Source organism: Camelina sativa, chromosome 13 (genome assembly GCF_000633955.1).
Source record: "Camelina sativa cultivar DH55 chromosome 13, Cs, whole genome shotgun sequence".
Taxonomy (NCBI): domain Eukaryota; kingdom Viridiplantae; phylum Streptophyta; class Magnoliopsida; order Brassicales; family Brassicaceae; genus Camelina; species Camelina sativa.
In genome coordinates this window covers 11,665,286-11,674,739 of record NC_025697.1, presented here as the reverse complement: position 1 = coordinate 11,674,739, position 9,454 = coordinate 11,665,286, and positions in this window count along the sequence as shown.

The following is a 9,454-nucleotide window of genomic DNA, read 5'->3' as shown; positions in this document are numbered from 1 at the left end:
TATAAACACTCAGTAAGGCAATCCTCCCATCTACTGGGCTATACACACAAGCAATAGAGACATCTCTAACCATCAACCAACAATCAACAATCAATAATAACTGTAACAACCCATCCCGTGGACCCCACTAGCCTCACTGCTAGCCACCCCAACGGATCCCAAGCTGGCCCTGCAGGGCATCGATCCTAACTCCTCACTGTGGATAGGAACTATTCATCCAAATCCACCAGTAGGTTATTGGTGCGCCAGACGTTCCTCGAACCCTGGTCCCCACCCTTTAACAACCTTCCCACAGGACAAGCTGTCACCAATTGACCTGTAGGGCCAGCTTGGAGTCTGTTTGGGCAGCTAGCGGTGGGCTAGTGGGGTCCACGGATGGTCTGTTGGGGTAGCTAGCAGTGGGCTAGTGGGGTCTGCGGGACGGGTTGTCACAATAACAAACCAGGACTCTGCATCGACCGACACCAAGCATGCATCGACCGACACCAGTTGGGGGTTGCGTCGACCGAAGCATGATATGCATCGACCGATGCAAGGTTAACTTGCATCGACCGATACTCCCATTGCATCGACCGACGCATGCTTGACATAGCACGAAAACCCTAAAGTTTCTCGCGCCGTCCTCGCACTTGCATCAACCGACGCACAAAGTGCAACGACCGATGCACATGCCAAGCATTGTTTGCCCCCGAAGTTTCTCACTGGATCTTCGTTTCTACAACCACAAAACTCGATCCCAAGCCAGAAGAAAGCTTCCTAACGTCCCAATTAACATTCTAACAAGCCTAACAACACATAACAAGCAGATCAGAGAAATCTCCAGCTTAGATAAGCCATGGTCATGCACTTACCTTTGCCAAGAAGATTATGAACCTTAAACAAGCAAAACAACGCTCCCAGGGAGCTCCTACAACGATCCCAGCTACAGATCTCTACAGGAACAGCCTCAAATCATCCAAAATCCTTAAGAACACTCAAGAACCTTTTCTCTCTTTTCTTTTCTCTCAAAAACGGCCAAAATCGCCGAATGAGACAAAACTCGAGTTTAAGGGTTTTTCCTAAACCCAGAACGCAGCGTTTAACTTAAAACTTGACTGAGAGAACCGAACCTGCGTCGACCGATGCACCTATTGCATCGACCGATGCATCCCTAAACCGAGAATTTGGTTCGCGGATGTTACAATTCTCCCCCACCAACATAGATTCGTCCTCGAATCTCGAATAACCATCAGCCAAGGACTCCCGTGAATCCGTCTCTAGACTCACGCTCCAGGTATTATTTGCTCTCGACTTTTGAACTTTCCTTTACTTTTAGGCCTAGACCTTGAGTTTTTATTGGCTCCTCATCAGGCCTAAGCCTGCATGCCATAATGTTGGCTCCTCATCGGGCCTAAGCCCGCATGCCATAATATATAAGAAAAATCCAATACTCGTCTCTTGGGTTGCCACCCTACAGCGCGCCCCCGGATCGTCATCTGAAGTCGATATACCAACCATACTCCCAAGCCACAAAGTCTCAGAATATGGCAGTACTAGGAGAACCTAAGTCCTCCAAGAGTCGCGAGCAAAAAATTCTGAACACATCTGAGTCCTATCCCTATCCAGGTTCCCTTCCCGTGGCTTGCGTAAGACAACACAATGTCCTACCAACCACTTATCCCCTCACTGGAATACCTCATGACCACACAAGGATCATATACATGCCGCAAGGGCCGCCACAAAGGCCAAACACCTGTCCTAAACAGGACCGCCACCAAGGCCAAACAAATGTCCTAAACAGGACCGCCACCAAGGCCCAACAAATATCCTAAACAGAACCGCCTCCAAGGCCACTCGTCCCGAAGGACCGTCACAAAGACCATTGGCCCGAAAGACTGTCACCAAGACCATTTGTCCCGAATGACCGTCACAAAGACCTTCTGTCTTGAAGGACCGCCTAAATAGGCACTTTAGCTAAAAAGCCCGCCACAAAGGCCACATAATTGGCTAAGCAGCCCGCCACAAAGGCCACACAATGGCTAAAGAGTCTGCCACAAAGGCCATACACGGCTAAACAGCCCGCCACAAAGGCCGCACAATGTCTCAGAAGACCGCCACACCCGGGCACAATGACTCAAAAGTCCGCCACAAAGGCCACACAAGCCCCTCCAAGGCTCTCCGCCACTAAAAATGGCCAAATTCTAACTCACACAAAACTTTCTATTTTTAGCACTTTCCACTTTTGGAAACTTTCTACTTTTGGAAACTTCTATTTCAGGAAACTTTCCTCCAAAAACTCCGCCTCACGGAAGCTTTGTACCCCAAGCACCACCTCATCTTGTTACTTAGTCGCACAACCAACCACCCCAAGCGACCAAGTAAACAAGAAGGATGGGCTGGAATACTCCATTCCCGCTCCAACCACGGATTACAACTGGGACCAGGCTAGACAAGCTCAAGTCACGGCTTGCTTCTCATACCACTTCTTAAACCATGCCTTCATCCTCGCCTCTGACTCCCAAGTCTGCTCCTCAACACCATCACAGTCCCAAAGGACTCTTATCAAAGGAATCTTCTTCTTACGAAGTTCCTTGATCTTCCTCTCGAGAACCCTCACTGGTCTCGCCTCCAAACTCATGTTAGGCTGAAGATCTTCAGGAATCTTAGCCAACAACTGATCATGCTCACGGAGACACTTCCTCAACATAGAAACATGGAAAACCTTGTGGAACACATGCATAACCTCAGGCAACTCCAGCCTATATGCTGCCGGTCCCACCCGCTCAATCACTCTGAACGGACCCATACACCTCAGACTTAACTTAGTCTCTNGTTACTTAGTCGCACAACCAACCACCCCAAGCGACCAAGTAAACAAGAAGGATGGGCTGGAATACTCCATTCCCGCTCCAACCACGGATTACAACTGGGACCAGGCTAGACAAGCTCAAGTCACGGCTTGCTTCTCATACCACTTCTTAAACCATGCCTTCATCCTCGCCTCTGACTCCCAAGTCTGCTCCTCAACACCATCACAGTCCCAAAGGACTCTTATCAAAGGAATCTTCTTCTTACGAAGTTCCTTGATCTTCCTCTCGAGAACCCTCACTGGTCTCGCCTCCAAACTCATGTTAGGCTGAAGATCTTCAGGAATCTTAGCCAACAACTGATCATGCTCACGGAGACACTTCCTCAACATAGAAACATGGAAAACCTTGTGGAACACATGCATAACCTCAGGCAACTCCAGCCTATATGCTGCCGGTCCCACCCGCTCAATCACTCTGAACGGACCCATACACCTCAGACTTAACTTAGTCTCTGTCAATGACCTGTTCGGACCCCTCAACATGGCCATCTTGAGGTACACTCCGTCTCCTACCTGAAACTCAAGATCTCTTCTCCTCTTATCAGCATAACTCCTCTGCCTATCCTGAGCCTCCTTTATGTTCAGTTTGAGAACCTGAATCTTCTCAAAGGTCTCCTGAATAAAATCTGCCCCGAACATGCTCCTCTCCCCCACCTGAGTCCAGCATCACAGAGTACGGCATGGCCTCCCATACAAAGCCTCATAAGGAGCCATCTTAATACTCGCCTGATAGCTATTGTTGTAAGCAAACTCTACCAGGTTCAGGTGATCTACCCAATGCCCACCCCAATCCAACACACACATCCTCAGCATATCCTCCAGCGTCTGAATCGTCCTCTCTGAATGTTCATCTGTCTGGGGATGATAAGCTGTACTCATATGCACCTTAGTGCTCATCTCTGCCTGAAATGCTCTCCTAAACACCGAAGTGAACTTAGAATCACTATCAGACACAATACTCGCTGGCACCCCATGCAATCTGACTATCTTCCTCACATACTTCTTAGCCAAGACCGCTTCTCCATAAGTCTTCTTAATGGCCAGAAAATGTTCTGACTTGGTCAACCGGTCCACAATGACCCAAATAGCATCAAAAGTTCGAGACACTAGTAATCCTACCACGAAATCCATCGTGATCATATCCCACTTCCACTCTGGAATGGGTAAACTCCTCAGTAACCCGCCTGGAACCTTATGCTCAGCCTTTACTAGCTGACACACATCGCACCTCGCGACCCAAGTAGCTACATCCTTCTTCATCCCGACCCAGTGATAGTACCTCTTGAGATCACGGTACATCTTAGTCGCTCCTGGATGAATAGAAAACTTGCTCGCATGAGCCTCTCTCAGGATCTCCTGTCTCAAATCCTCATCCTTGGGCACACAAATCCGACCGTGCACCAAGATAGTACCATTATCTGAGACCTGATACTCTGAATCTCCATCCTTTGAGGCATTCACCAACCCCAAATCCTTCTCCTGAGCCAACCGCACCATGCTCAGAAGATCAGCTCTATCAACCGCTTCCAAACCCAACGATTCCTGAGACACAACACATAAACTCAATGCACCGATCTCTCCAACCAGAGACTCCATCTCCTGCTCCTGAGCCGAAGCTACCCTCTTCCGACTCAGAGCATCTGCAACCAGGTTAGCCTTTCCAGGATGATAGGCTATCTCCAAATCATAATCTGCCACCAGCTCCATCCACCGCCTCTGCCTGAAATTCAGCTCGGGCTGAGTGAATATATACTTCAGACTCTTATGATCTGTAAACACNAAAGTTCGAGACACTAGTAATCCTACCACGAAATCCATCGTGATCATATCCCACTTCCACTCTGGAATGGGTAAACTCCTCAGTAACCCGCCTGGAACCTTATGCTCAGCCTTTACTAGCTGACACACATCGCACCTCGCGACCCAAGTAGCTACATCCTTCTTCATCCCGACCCAGTGATAGTACCTCTTGAGATCACGGTACATCTTAGTCGCTCCTGGATGAATAGAAAACTTGCTCGCATGAGCCTCTCTCAGGATCTCCTGTCTCAAATCCTCATCCTTGGGCACACAAATCCGACCGTGCACCAAGATAGTACCATTATCTGAGACCTGATACTCTGAATCTCCATCCTTTGAGGCATTCACCAACCCCAAATCCTTCTCCTGAGCCAACCGCACCATGCTCAGAAGATCAGCTCTATCAACCGCTTCCAAACCCAACGATTCCTGAGACACAACACATAAACTCAATGCACCGATCTCTCCAACCAGAGACTCCATCTCCTGCTCCTGAGCCGAAGCTACCCTCTTCCGACTCAGAGCATCTGCAACCAGGTTAGCCTTTCCAGGATGATAGGCTATCTCCAAATCATAATCTGCCACCAGCTCCATCCACCGCCTCTGCCTGAAATTCAGCTCGGGCTGAGTGAATATATACTTCAGACTCTTATGATCTGTAAACACCTGCACTTTTGCACCATAAAGATAAGATCTCCAAATCTTCAGGGCAAAAATTACAGCACCCATCTCCAAGTCATGAGTAGGATAGTTGTCCTCATGCTTCCGCAACTGCCGCGAAGCATAGGCAATCACCTTCCCATGCTGCATCAACACACATCCCAAACCAACTCTAGATACATCAGTATAAACCACATAGGGTTCTCCCTGCTCAGGCAAAGCCAACACTGGCGTAGTAGTCAACATCTCTTTGAGGCTTGCAAAGTCTTCCTCACACTCCTGTGACCAAACAAAAGGAACATCCTTCTTTGTCAACTTAGTCAACGGATGTGCTCTGCTGGTAAACCCCTGCACAAACCTCATGCAGTAACCTGCCAGACCAAGGAAACTCCTGATCTCTGTGGCACTCTGCGGTCTAGGCCAATCCCTGATAGCCTGAATATTCTCCGGATCCACAGAAAACCCCATCCACAGACACAATATGACCCAGAAAACCCATCTCACGCTGCCAAAAGCTGCACTTGCTAAACTTAGCAAATAACTTCTATTCCCGCAGCTTCTCCAGAACTGCTCTCAAATGCACTGCATGCTCTTCATGACTCTTAGAAGAAACCAGTATGTTGTCCATGAAAATGATGACAGACACGTCCAGAAACTCCTGTAACACGCTGTTCATCAATCTCATAAATGCTGCTGGTGCGTTAGTCAACCTAAACGGGATCACCACAAACTCTTAATGCCCATACCTCGTCCTAAAAGCAATCTTCCTCACATCTTCCTCATCTATCGGTATTGAATGATAACCCGACACCCGATCAAACTTGGAGAACCAAGTAGCACTCCTCAACTGATCCAACGACTCATCGATCCTGGGAAGAGGGTACTTGTTCTTCACAGTGACCCGGTTCAAACCTCGGTAATCAATACACAGCCGGAAACTCCCATCCTTCTTCTTCACAAATAACACTGGCACTCCCCACGGTGATACACTAGGACGGATGAATCCCTTGCTCAACAAATCCTCTAGCTGCTTCTTCAGCTCTGCCATCTCTGTTGGAGCCATTCTGTAAGGAGCCTTGGATAACGGCGTCGTTCCCGGTTCCAGTTCAATAGTGAAAGGATCAGACCGAGATGGTGGTAATCCATGCAATGACTGAAACACCTCCTCAAATTCCTCAACATCCTGAATACCGCTAACCGTAGACTTCTCCAGTGACTCTGGCATTGATCTAGTAAACAAATAAGCCTCACGGCCCTTCTCGATCATCTTCCCAGCCTGAATGGCCGAGATCACGAGACTCCCTGAAGTCGGTCTAATATCCTAAAAAACCAACTTCCCTCCTGGACGCTCAAACTCCACTCTACCCCGATGGCAATCCAAATGCACCATATGCCGATGCAACCAATCCATCCCGAGAATAACATCATAGAACTCCACTGGACTGATAAGCAAGTCCGCTGGCCACGACTCTCCTGCGATCTGAAGATCAACTTCTCTAGCTCGTCCAATAACTCTCAGGAACTTGCCTCCCGCAACTCTGACAACTCCTGTACACTCCCCGAGATCCCCTCTAATTCCCGCGCTCTCTGCACACTCCAGAGTAATGAAGCTATGAGAAGCTCCATAATCAAACATAACGTGGGACTTAAACCCACCCACAAACAAGGTCCCTACACAAACCTCATGTGTTGAGAACCTAACACTTTATCACAGGAAAACATAAAATCTGAACCTACTGAAAATTCACAAAGTTTAAGTACCAGAAATTATACATGTGATCGCCCCGGCACTGGTTCCACCAGTCTCTGTAGTCGTTTAAACCCGTGGCGCCTCCTCAATCCATGCCACCTGCTGCCCTCCCGGCTGCACCTGCTGCAACGCTGCCACTGCCACCGGCTACAACTTGGGATACAAGGGTCTAATGTGCCCTGGCTCCCTGCAATGATAACATACACAAANCCGGTTCCAGTTCAATAGTGAAAGGATCAGACCGAGATGGTGGTAATCCATGCAATGACTGAAACACCTCCTCAAATTCCTCAACATCCTGAATACCGCTAACCGTAGACTTCTCCAGTGACTCTGGCATTGATCTAGTAAACAAATAAGCCTCACGGCCCTTCTCGATCATCTTCCCAGCCTGAATGGCCGAGATCACGAGACTCCCTGAAGTCGGTCTAATATCCTAAAAAACCAACTTCCCTCCTGGACGCTCAAACTCCACTCTACCCCGATGGCAATCCAAATGCACCATATGCCGATGCAACCAATCCATCCCGAGAATAACATCATAGAACTCCACTGGACTGATAAGCAAGTCCGCTGGCCACGACTCTCCTGCGATCTGAAGATCAACTTCTCTAGCTCGTCCAATAACTCTCAGGAACTTGCCTCCCGCAACTCTGACAACTCCTGTACACTCCCCGAGATCCCCTCTAATTCCCGCGCTCTCTGCACACTCCAGAGTAATGAAGCTATGAGAAGCTCCATAATCAAACATAACGTGGGACTTAAACCCACCCACAAACAAGGTCCCTACACAAACCTCATGTGTTGAGAACCTAACACTTTATCACAGGAAAACATAAAATCTGAACCTACTGAAAATTCACAAAGTTTAAGTACCAGAAATTATACATGTGATCGCCCCGGCACTGGTTCCACCAGTCTCTGTAGTCGTTTAAACCCGTGGCGCCTCCTCAATCCATGCCACCTGCTGCCCTCCCGGCTGCACCTGCTGCAACGCTGCCACTGCCACCGGCTACAACTTGGGATACAAGGGTCTAATGTGCCCTGGCTCCCTGCAATGATAACATACACAAACCGCTGCCGTCAGAGCACTCCTCTTGGGACAGCTAGCAATCTTGTGATCGTTGCTCCCACACTTGAAGCAACTCGCACCACTCGGCGTCTGCATAGCCTCCCACCTCCTCTTGGTTCCCTGCGCAGGCTTGCCGCCCCTGCTAGAACCTCCATGATGTTGAGCCTTACTGGGCTGAACTGCTGGACTAATTGCCACTAACTGTGCCCGGATATCCTCCTCAATCTCTGCCGCAGTCTCAACCAGCTCTGCACGTGTAGCATAGCTCTGCCCTCTACTGTGAACCCTCAAGTCGTCACGTAGGGCCCTCATAAATCTCCTGATCTGAGCCTCCTCAGACTCCATAGCCCGACCCCCATAACATAGAAGTTGACTGAACTCTAAGTCCAGCTCCCGCACTGACCGCGTCCCCTAAGATAACTGAAGGAACTGCACCTACAACCGGTTCAATGCCTCTCTCGGAAAGTACTTGCAGTTGAACTCCCCTACTAAGTCAACCCAAGTCATCTCCTCTGCACTCTCCTAGCAGCCACTGATCTGCACCACACCTCAGCATCACCAATCAAATGGTGGACCCCAATGTCCACCCAAAACTCCTCAGGACATCTTAGAGTATGGAAGTTACGTTCCACACTCGTCCTCCACGCATCTGCTGAAGTAGGGTCTGTACCACCCAAAAACTTTGCAGTCTCGATGCCCTTCATTTCCTTGAGCATGGAAAAATAACGTCCATGTGCTCCTGCATCCGCAGCCACTGGCTGCCGCTCCTCCGCCACCACTGGTGGCACAACCTGAGCCTGAGCCGGTACCACTGCTGGCAACCGCTCCAACAACTGTACTAGCAAAGCCGTAAAGTCAGAACCAGGGACTCCACCAGCTGGGATTCCCACACCCGAAACCCAAGCATTACCGGCCACTGGAGCATCAACACCACCCCCTCCAGCCACACTCATGGAATTCTCCTTGACACCCTGCGACTCGCCAACACCCTCAACTGTCACACTCTGGTCCGCAGTCTCACTCACTGTTGGGCCTCCGAACCTACCACGACCACGTCCGCGTCCACGACCACGTCCGTGTCCACGGCAACGACCTGCAACAGCACCAACTCTAGCCATCTGCACTACCATAAACAGAAGACTAAGCAAACAATTTATACTACAACACAGAAACATAAACTCACCGTGGAATCACACAGTAGGCTCGAAAAGGATGTTCTAGGACTCCATGCCACACACAATTGACTAACTTACATAATCAATCAAAGCATGAAAATCCCAAACATCTACAGCACAAAGCCTAGTGAACCCAAACCTAGAACCGT